Genomic DNA, 11,412 nt, shown 5'->3' with positions numbered 1-11,412 from the left:
CAGAGTTCAGTATCGTTGTCTAAATGTATGACATGCTAAGTTGGAGCTAGTAAACTACCTCGACTACGTCTACTCTCACATCTCCTGTCTCGTTGTTTTCTAACTCCACACCACAGTACAAGATAAAAAAATAAGAGTAAAAGAAATAAAATTGAATTAATTAAAAGCAAGAGCATAAAAACGGGTCTTGAGCTGATTCTTAAAACTATCTATTGATGTTGTTTCTCTTATTTTTTTGGGGGGGGGAGTCTATTCCAAGCCATCGGTGCATAAAAACAAAATGCTGCTTCGCCATACTTTTTGCAGTTCATTCTAGGGACATTGAGCAGGCCAGCACCAGAGGATCTAAAAGAGTGCCTCGGAACATAATCAGATAAGCAGTCAAACGGGTATGAGGGTGCTAAACCATGTAGAGCTTTAAACACAAGTAAAAGAATTTTAAAATCAACCCTCAATGCTACAGGAAGCTGGTGTAAAGATGCTAAAACGGGTAATGTGATCCCTCATCCTGGTTTTTGTTACGACCCTTGCTGCCGCGTTCTGTACTAGTTGCAACCTATCGATACTTTTTTGGGGGGTAAACCAGTAAGAAATGCATTGCAATAGTATAGACACGAAGAGATAAAACCATGCATCACCTTTTTGGCGTCTTCCAGGGAGATTCTAGCAATATTTTTAGGTGAAAAAGGGCACCCATTGTAACATTCTTGATATGTGATTTAAAATCCAACTCGGAGTCAATAATGACACCCAGGAACCTAATTAATGTAGGTTGATAAGTAAAACGTAGCCTATTATCGACTCCTGTATTTTCACAATGTGTCTGTGTGGGAGTCTATAAACGGCCAAACTAAAGCACCTGGGGCCTTGATTCTTTTTGGAGGTTATTGGGGATGATCAGGGGCACCTATAAAAAATAACAGAACAGTAAAAATATGCATAATATGCGGAATATGCATAAAATATGTGGAATCCCTTCAGAATCCTGAGCAGTTCAACAAGATGGCAGGCTCTGGCTACGTCATGCCTCGGCTCTTTCCGCCGTTCGCACAAACCTCGCGTTCTAAACGGGTTGCTAGATGGCGGTCGGAGACAGCGAGCAGCGTTGGAAATAGAAAGCGTCCGTGAAGTAAGTCACAACGTCAGTAGTATTTGCATGGGTCGAGCACGGGCATATATGGCGGCTGTCACGTGAAGTGAACTCAATAAAGTTTTCTGTTTTTGAATGGAAATCAGCGCGTGCGGGCGGTTCGGGTTTTGCCGGGTCTGACGAACAATAAAGTTGGCCGCTGTTGCGCGCGTGCAAGTGTCCGAGTGTCTTATCTGATGAATCAGATTTAAAGGCCCAAACATACTCGGGCAGAACGTACGCGGAGCGGACTCCACGAGGAATGTCCGCAGTCATTTGGGCTTCCATAGTCGAGCGCACTTCCGCGTTGTAGTTTCCTGTAAAACTGTCCGTGAAACACTACATTACCCACAATGCTTGCGTGTTGTTTACACTCTTCTGTCATGGCGTCCGACACTGACGACGAGGAAGAGATGCTCTTGCCTGCTGGCTCTACAAGAAAATAAACTGAAGAGACGGTGGTGTGTATCCTCTCTGTGACGTGTCGTACAGGTGTTGGTACTTTCGCACCTTCTACTCATATATTTTCGGAATGTGTGTGTGTGTGGTGTTAGTGTGTGTGTGTGTTAGTGTAGCTAGCGGGACCGAAAACTAAAGCATTTATGATCCTAATTTATTTTGGAGGTGGTAGGTATTGTTCCAGAGAGGACCAGAAAAATAGCAGGACATTAAAATATAATTATAATAATTATGCATAATTATGCAAAATATGCATTTTCTAAAAATGGCTAAAAACCACTTTTCTCGGCATTTCAAGTGATTCTGAGCATTTGGGGGGAGGGAGTTGGAGTGGGGGGGGTTTAGGGGCAGGGGGAAGGCGGTTAGCTGGCAGGATGAAGAGGAGGGAGATTTAGACGGATGGATAGCTGATAAACGTCATGATCACCGCAACTTGGTTGCGGGTCACTTACTAGTTCTCCTATAAAATGTTACAAGAGAGTGTTCAAGAGGATGCAATCAACTAACATTACACTGTTTTTCTTTATTTAATGCAAACAATAATACTGTAGCATATCAGGATTTGGTAACCTAGCAACAACTGGAGGTGGGCTTTTTGGGGGTGGTCTTTGAGCGGGAGTCGAGAGGAAGTTGGCGTCTTCATGTTTTGGTCTGCGCAGCTAGTGCGAGTCGTGGGTGTAATAAAAAAGGGCAATAAAACTCACCGATTGACCTGACATCGTGTCTTCTTCTATTGTAGCCTAATTGGGGGTGCAACCGCAAAAGGAAAATACTTCCATAATAATTGCCATTAGCATGCCTAATGTAAACAAAGTGTAGTTAAAATGTTAAAACATAATCTGCGCGCGTTATTGCACATTTTAATTGTAACAGAATTGGCAGAGGAGCCCAATAGAATGTTCATGCAGGCCACGTATTTTTGCTCATTATACCATCTATTTTTGGCAACTGTCCCCCCCCCCCCCCGATCAGAAAGTTAAACTATGTGGTTGGAATTCCCAGTGACATAGATTTATAACCACAGGCCTTATTCCAAAGCAATTTTGAAACATTGATAATCTTGGAAAAATAAACTGTTGACTGTGTGGTTTTCCCCACTGGGGTTTTGTCCATTTACCGGTGACCATTTTTTATTTTTAGTTGCCATCTTTAATTTTGTGGAAAAAAGTTTCACTTTGAAAACATGAGAAACAATAATACATACTTGCCATATCATAATCTGTAGCAGGGCCAAGGTGTTACACCTGTGGCGGGGGATACAAATTCTGTTGCGGGTGATGAGGAATGTCTAGGTGAATCAGTCAAGGCTCTGACTGTATTAGGGTGATGCGATTGTATAAATGAAATAAATGGTTGTAACTAACTACTGGCACAGAGCCACATGGTTGAGGTGGAATGAAAATTTGAGGGACTTGATTTGATGTCACGTGATGTCAGATGTGACGTTATCTGACTTTGCCATACCTTGGCTTCTGGTGAATTGACGCCCTGTCCAGAAGAGAGCCCAGCTTCTTCAGCCTTCAGCAACCCCCACAGATGTCCACTGTGACTCCAGCCCAGCTGGGCTGGTTTTGTTTTCTCCAAAACCAGCCCTGCAGGTACTCCAGAATATACTCAGGCCCTGGAGCAGGACGTCTCTGAGCTTAAGGCTCAGTGCAAGCACCTGAACGAGCAGCCAGAAGGAGCAAGATCCCTCAACACAGCTGCTCTAAAGAAGCAGGAGGTGAAAGTTGCACACCTCGAGTCTGCTGGCGCTGACCTCACACAGCAGTGCCATGCAAAGCAGGCTGAGGCAGAGTAGCTACGTTTGGAGCTGGCGAATTTGAAGAGGGTTACCCTCTTGAATACAAACCTAGGGTTTGTATTTATGGGAGGGGTGTTACGGCCCCAGTGCTGTGTGTTATGTATATGTGCAATTACCCTCTTATATACAAACTTGGTGTTTATTTTTATGGGAGGGGGTGTTACAGCCCTAGTGCTGTGTGTTGGGTGTCTGTGTAATTTTCCCTCTCCAGATCATTTTCCCTCTCCGCCTCCTGTGGAGCTGCTGGTTGAGACCAGGTGATATCAATTCTTCATCAGCTGGGTATATAGCCTTGGAGAGAGACGCCGAACAGTGCCAGTGGGCCAGCATTGTTGGCAACCAGTGAGAGAGAGACGGCCCGTGGGCCAGTGTTGGTAGCCAGAGAGAGACAGCCCGTGGACCAGTGTTGGTAGCCAGAGAGAGATGGCCAGTGGGCCATTGTTGTCAACCAGAGAGCGAGCTCTTGTGTCAGTACTCTATACTCCTTGAGAAGGAGGGTGAGACCTGTGTTAGTGTTCTTGTTTCTTTCTTTTTGGTCTGATCTGGGGTTTTTTTGTTATCCAAGCCTGGTTAGTTAAGAGCCAGCTTCTTTAGTTGCCCTTTTTATTATATATATTGATTTAGGGTTAATTTTTGACAATAAATCTGTTTGTTTTTACACCTGGTTCCGACTCCCACCTTTCTTATTCCCCCGGGACACTTTTGTTTTCTTTGTTACTTCCCCCTCATCCCCTGGACCTTTAACGGGGAACGTAACAGTGTGTTTTCTGTTCTATTTATTGTTTTAGATTTGTCTGACTTCATTTTACACTGGCCAATCATTCACTTTAAGGACATTAAATATTTGTTACATTGATGACATTTGTGTGTGTGTGCGGGCATGTGATACTTACTCTCTCCTTCTTTTTCATGAAGTTGTGAGTTTTGTGTTCTCACTAAATGAAACTAGTTTTGAAACTTGTTAAACACCTTCTTTGTTAAGCATTCAAACAGCCAACCAATCTTGGCCAAGCATTCAACGACACAAAAGAGTGCAGGTGTTTTGTGTCAGAGGTATATATACAGGTGCTTCAGGTGGATGAGAGAGACGGGTGACTCCGACGGGAACTGAGTTGTATCGGCCACCATGGCTTCCTCATCAGTGGTCCCAATACAGCTGCTCCTCCTGGTCTCCCTGACCGCTGCATCCCACTTCTATGGGGGCAGCATGACTTTTACTGCCAAAGGAAGAAACCCGGATGGAACATATTCAGTGAGGGATTTAAATTAACTAGACCCTAATTATGTCTCTTATGATGGCAGTGACTACACTTAAAAACTTGCTTTTATAGATTGACTGCTTTGGAAATTTTATCTGTAATTTTTTCTCTTTTTTTCTTTTCTTTTTTATTCCTTGTCCTCTAATTGTTATTCCTTTGGGTTATTCCTATTCTCATTTTACCATTACTCTTCGGTTGTTTATACATGTATTTTTGTGTTTCATAAACCATTTTGCGATAGTCATTTTAAAAGCGCTAAATAAGTTTTCATAATCAACTGTGTTATTATTATTATTATTATTATTATTATTATTACAGCCTATAAGTTATGCATGGTTAAATTTGGGCTGACTGTGTAATCTGGCAAAAAATACAGTCAGATATGAAGATAGGAAGGTAAAAGAAAAAGATGCAGACGTACGATGCGTCACCTGTTTCAAGGTCAAGAGTTTTATAAGGAACTTCTCCAAGTTCATTTGTCTATAAGTAGCAATAACACGTTAACAAGGACAAAACCTATAAACAATATGAAAATATATATTAACAGCAGTAGTACTTGTGTTGCATGTCTCAGAATGGTGTTATGTTGTTGTACCACAGGTGACTCTTCGCTCTAGGGCAACCTATAGTGGGTGTTTGTACCCCTCCTGGAGTTGTTACAGAGGTAACTGTGGGTACTCAGTCAGTTCTCAGAGAGGGAGACTTGACAGTAGCCCCAACGCACCAGGCTATAACAAACGATGGTGTGAAACCGAAATAGTCATGACAAGAAAGGTCCCGAATGACAAACCCTTTCAAATGAGGTGGGTTTCTTTATTCAAATAATGTAATGCTTTTTATATTTATTAACCTCTGTTTGACTGACAAAAAAAAAGAAATTTTGAGCAGTATGCTGTAGTTCTGATTCACATTCATTCAGTTTCACATGATCTTATATCTGTTAAAAGTAGCTAGAGCAGTTGGTCAAAGTACAGTAAGTCGTGATGTTTTGATGCAGTATTTTAAGGCTATTGTATTCATAACCCAGGAAAGCAGGATGTTGTTGGGTCTCAACAAGAAATAATGTTGGCTCTTGGAGACTTCTGACTCAAGTGGATTTGGGAACAAGATCTGATACTGGGAAACCAAACAGATCTCCAGATGTGACCATTCTGCCTTTGCTGCGGTAAGTCTCCAACTACAGCTTTTCTCAGGGCCGGTCTTCGATGACCATACCCACCGTGAGCTGTCCTTAAATTATCCTTAACTATACAGGCTCCCATACCCTGTATGACTGTGGCTGTCATTTATGTTTATTGTATGACACATCATTGTTCAACAGAAAAAAGTAAAATCTTGATATAATCCCCTTGTCACACTGTGTGAGTTGAAGCGAGACTAGTGTTACATTGTGTGAATCGAGAGGCTAAAATCTAAGTCAACAACATACTATTGTGGAAGAATACAAAGTTACTTTACGAATTCATTTAGCAATGTGTTTGTGTTGGAAAAAAAAAGATTACAAAAATCAAGCTAATATCGTGAATATATTATGATGTTGGGTAGGACGGAATGTACACTCAGAAAAAAATACTTATACAAATACAAAAATGCAAAAAATCTTTGATGACAGCTGTTGTGATTTCTCCGTCTGCCATCTGTGGCTGGGTGGTAATTCATTTGTGTAAAAACATTCCACAGCGTATAAAGGCTGTTATGATTGTAACTGCTTGCTTCCTGCAGTTCTTGATTTACCTGCCAGTTCACTCAGATATTTTTAATTACAGACATTGCTCGTTCTATTTTTTACATTTTATTTTCATTTTGGAAAAGCATTCATTTTACATCAACATCACTGTGAGGAGATTCAGATGGTGTCATGTATATTCAAAACAAAACGTTTTGCAGTATGTTTGATAATCATTTCACTGCCTGGCTCTTCCACAGGTTTTATTTTATAACATTAAGTTTAATTATCTACATTTGAACATGTAAAGCTTTCACCTTAGATATAACAAGGGGTTGAAGGGGAAAAGAAAGAATAAAGAACAAGCTGTTAGATGTAATAAAATAATAAAAGTTATATTACATTAACTCATTTATTCTAGCAAATCAACTAAAATCTGACCTTATAGGTTTAATGTATTCAGTCCACTTGTTTCAGACCCGATTATAATTTTTCTTTTTGAACTTTGAGGGAAAATTACAACCTTTCCATAATGTTTATTTCATATTGTGGAGTTAGAAAACAACGAGACAGGAGACGTGAGAGTAGACGTAGTCGAGGTAGTTTACTAGCTCCAACTTTGCATGTCATACGTTCGACAACGACACTCTACTGTGTACCGGAAGCGGAAGTGCCTTATCTGACCCCTCGCCTCTTCCCTTAAAGGTACACTGTCCTCTTAGGTGAATGTCTCTAGTTATATAGATGTGGGTCACCACACAGGCCCTCCCAGAATTCACCTACACAAAACAATGCAAAACAGCAAAAGCGCAAGTCATGAACATAAAAATAGACTCTACAACAGAACAGTCAATGACATAGTGCAAAGTCACGGGGAAAACAACTGACGAGTCGGGGGGCGGACCCTGCGGCCATAACGGCTGCGCTTCACAGGAGGGGAAACAGATGGGGCCGAAACCCGGGCCATAGGCGGGGCCGAAGCAGGAACAGAGGCAGGTGCCGGGGCGGACCTAGGAGGGCGTCCCCGCCGCGGGGGTAGGGCCAATTGCATTGGCTCCCCAATGTCCAAGTGAGCGGGCTTGAGACGGTCTATAGCGACCCGCTCCGGCCTGCCCCCCATGTCCACCACAAAGTTCTTATCCCCCGCCTCCAGGACGCGGAAGGGCCCGTCGTATGGGGGCTGCAGCGGGGACCGATGGCTGTCGTGCCTAATGAAGACGTACCTCGCCGATGGCAGATCCTTGGGGACGTAGGACCGGGGGAGGCAGTGTTGAGACATCGGAACGGGAGCGAAGGCACCGGCAGCGCTCCGGGACGCACTGAGGTGAGAGGCGTGGGGAGCCGTAGCATCCGGAAGAAACTCCCCCGGAACTCGCAGGGGCTGGCCATACACCAGCTCAGCGGACGAGGTCTGGAGGTCTTCCTTCGGGGCCGAACGCAGGCCGAGCATGACCCATGGGAGCCGATCCATCCAGTCGCAGCCAGTGAGGCTTGCCCGCAGAGCGGCTTTCATGTCCCGATGGAACCGCTCACAAAGTCCGTTGCTCTGCGGGTTGTACGCCGTAGTGCAGTGGATCTTCATCCCCAGGTGCTCAGCGACCGCCGTCCAGAGCTCCGAGGTAAACTGGGAGCCCCGGTCCTTCGTGATGTCACCCGGCGTGCCGAAACGGGCCACCCAGCAGCCGATGAACGCCCGTGCTACCTCTGCTGCCGTCGTGGAGGACAAGGGAATAGCCTCTGGCCACCTGGTGGCCCTGTCCACAATAGTGAGGAGGAACGTATAACCACGGGAGGGGGGCAGGGGACCCACCAGGTCAACATTGACGTGGTCAAACCGCCTCTCTGGAACCACGAACGGCGCCAAAGGGGCCTTGGTATGGCGGTGCACCTTGGCGCGTTGGCACGCCACACACGAGCCGGCCCAGGCTCTAACATCCTTACGGAGCCCAGGCCAAACGAACTTGATGCTCACCAGCTTGGTCGAGGCCTTCACTCCCGGTTGGGAAAGGCCGTGGACGGTGTCGAAAACTCGGCACCGCCAGGAAGTAGGCACCAGGGGGCGCGGTTGATCGGTGGAGATGTCACAGAGGAGGGTGGTGTTGGCCGCGTCGAATGTCACGTCCTCCAGCCGTAGCGTCGTAGGGGTCGACCGGTGGTCTTGAACGGTCGCGTCCTTGGCTTGGTCCGCTGCCATAGCGGCGATGTCGAGTCCCAAGTGAACGGCGTTAACAACCGCCCGTGAAAGGCAGTCGGCGACGAAGTTATCCTTGCCCGACACGTGTTGTATGTCCGTGGTAAACTCGGAAACCGCCGCGAGATGGCGCTGCTGACGCCCAGACCACGGTTCTGAGGTTTTGGCCATACAGAACGTCAGCGGTTTGTGGTCCACGAAAGCGGTGAACTGTCGGCCCTCCAATAGGAACCTAAAGTGTCTGGTTGCGAGGAAGACACCCAGTAGTTCCCTATCAAAGGTGCTGTATTTGCGCTCGCTCTCACGGAGTTGTTTACTGAAGAACGCCAACGGCTGCCAGCCCCCCCACCCACCCACTGCTCACACACGGCCCCCACGGCGTAGTCGGAGGCATCCGTTGTAAGGGCTATGGGGGCGGCAGGCGACGGGTGAGCTAGCAGCGCAGTGTTAGCCAGCGCGGTCTTGGCGGCCACAAAAGCCTCGTCCATCCCCGAAGACCAGTCCAGCTCGTCCTTAGACTTCTTACCCCGCAGGGCCTCATACAGGGGACGCATGATGTGGGCGGCAAGGGGCAGGAAACGGTTATAAAAGTTCACCATGCCCAGGAATTCCTGCAGCGACTGTACAGTGCGGGGGCGGGGGAACATGGTGACAGCCTCAACCCTGGCAGGGAGGGGAACGGCCCCCTGTGGAGTGATGTGGTGCCCGAGGAAGGTGATGGACGACTCCCCGAACTGACACTTAGCTGGGTTGATGATGAGGCCGTGTTCGCTGAGCCTGTCAAACAGCTGTCTGAGGTGCGTCATGTGTTCCTCCGCCGACGCGCTGGCCACGAGGATGTCGTCTAAGTACACAAACAAAAATGGCATGTCGCGGAGCACAGAATCCATAAGGCGCTGAAACGTCTGCGCCGCCCCTTTAAGGCCGAAAGGCATACGTAAAAACTCAAAGAGCCCAAAGGGTGTGATGACAGCCGTTTTTGGGACATCCAGTGGGTGGACCGGCACTTGGTGATACCCCCGCACTAAGTCGATTTTGGAATAGATGGCAGCGCCCGCCAGGTGGGTAGAGAAATCTTGTATGTGCGGTATGGGGTACCGGTCGGGGGTCGTGGCATTGTTTAGGCGACGGTAGTCCCCGCACGGGCGCCAACCCCCGTCTGCCTTAGTAACCATGTGAAGAGGGGAAGCCCACGGGCTGTCAGAACGGCGGACAATGCCGAGGCGCTCCATAGTCGAAAACTCCTCCCTGGCTATTGCGAGCTTAGCCGAGTCGAGGCGTCGGGCCCGGGCGTAAACTGGGGGGCCCACTGTGGTGATATGATGTTCCAAACCGTGCTTGGCCACCGCCGAGGAGAAGGTGGGTGTGGTGAGCTCGGGGAAATTGGCGAGCAGGCGTTGGTATGGATCCCCGGTGGAGAGTGTGTTAGCGAAGCACAGCGCTCCAGCGCCCCCAAGCGTGCAGGGGTATGACGCAAAAGAGACGGCATCAATCACGCGACAGTTTTTAACATCCACCAGCAGGTTGAAAGCACAGAGGAAATCCGCACCTAGGAGCGGGGTGGATACAGCAGCCATCACAAAGTCCCAGCCGAAACGTCGGCTGCCAAAACACACGTCCACATGTCTGATACCGTACGTCCGAATGGACGTGCCGTTGGCGGCGTCCATCTGGGGGCCGTGACTGTCGGTCATCGTGTCCACAGCTTGTGCTGGTAGTATGCTGCGTTGAGCGCCAGAGTCAACCAGCAGCCGACGGCCCGACAAGGAGTCTCTGATGAACAACAGCTTGCAGTCACGGCCGGCGCCCATAGCCGTTAACGAGCGCCGGCCTTGGCATTTCCCTGAACCCTGTAACTGCAGGGTTTGTGACACCGTTTTGCTTTTGCCCCAAACCTGGCATGGTAATAACAGAGCCCGTCGTCAGGTTGGCGGCGGGCTGTCACCGCAGCCGCGGTGTCCATATAGTCGTACACAGGTGGTGGTGGGGCGGTCTGGTGGGGTAGCAGGGCATGCACAAACTGTTGCCGGTTGGCCAGGAAAACCCTGTCTGCTTCAGCAGCCAGAGAACGGTAGTCCTTGGAGGCGGCGAGAGGAGAACTGGCCAGTGCTGTGCGTACAGGTGCGGGGAGCTGCCTCAGAAAAATGTGTGTGAAAAGAAAGGCGGGATCAGCCGATCCCAGCACAGACAGCATTTTTTCCATTAACTCAGACGGTTTGCCGTCGCCGAGGCCATTCGGGGACAGTAAACGGTCTGCCTTCTCCAGCTCCGACAGTTCAAATAGTTTCAGGAGGAATGTCTTTATAGTATCGTACTTGCCAGCAGCTGGCGGAGCTTCCAACAGTGTCATTGCTCGCGCCGTTGTCGATGCGTCTAACGCCGCCACTACGTGGAAGTACTGCGTTGCATCCTGCGTTATCCCTCTCAGCTGGAACTGGGCTTCCACATGTTGAAACCATGGCCGTGGATTATGCTGCCAAAAGTCGGGTAGCTTCACAGTAGCGGTGTAAATGCTAGCGTTAGCAAAAGCCATGTTGTTAGCACCGGCTTCTTCGTTGTCAGACATACTCGTATTAGTAGTTCGATCACGTCGGGGTCACCAATGTGGAGTTAGAAAACAACGAGACAGGAGACGTGAGAGTAGACGTAGTCGAAGTAGTTTACTAGCTCCACCTTTGCGTGTCATACGTTCGACAACGACACTCTACTGTGTACCGGAAGCGGAAGTGCCTTATCTGACCCCTCGCCTCTTCCCTTAAAGGTACACTGTCCTCTTAGGTGAATGTCTCTAGTTATATAGATGTGGGTCACCACAATATATTATTTCTAACCATTCGTCAATGGTGGGTAGCTCTGGTCTTAGCCACTTCCTCATGACAGTCTTGTTGCTTGCTGCCAGAAGTA

The sequence above is a fragment of the Lampris incognitus genome, chromosome 4, assembly GCF_029633865.1.
Source record: "Lampris incognitus isolate fLamInc1 chromosome 4, fLamInc1.hap2, whole genome shotgun sequence".
Lineage (NCBI taxonomy): Eukaryota > Metazoa > Chordata > Actinopteri > Lampriformes > Lampridae > Lampris > Lampris incognitus.
Note: the sequence above shows the minus strand (reverse complement) of the source record.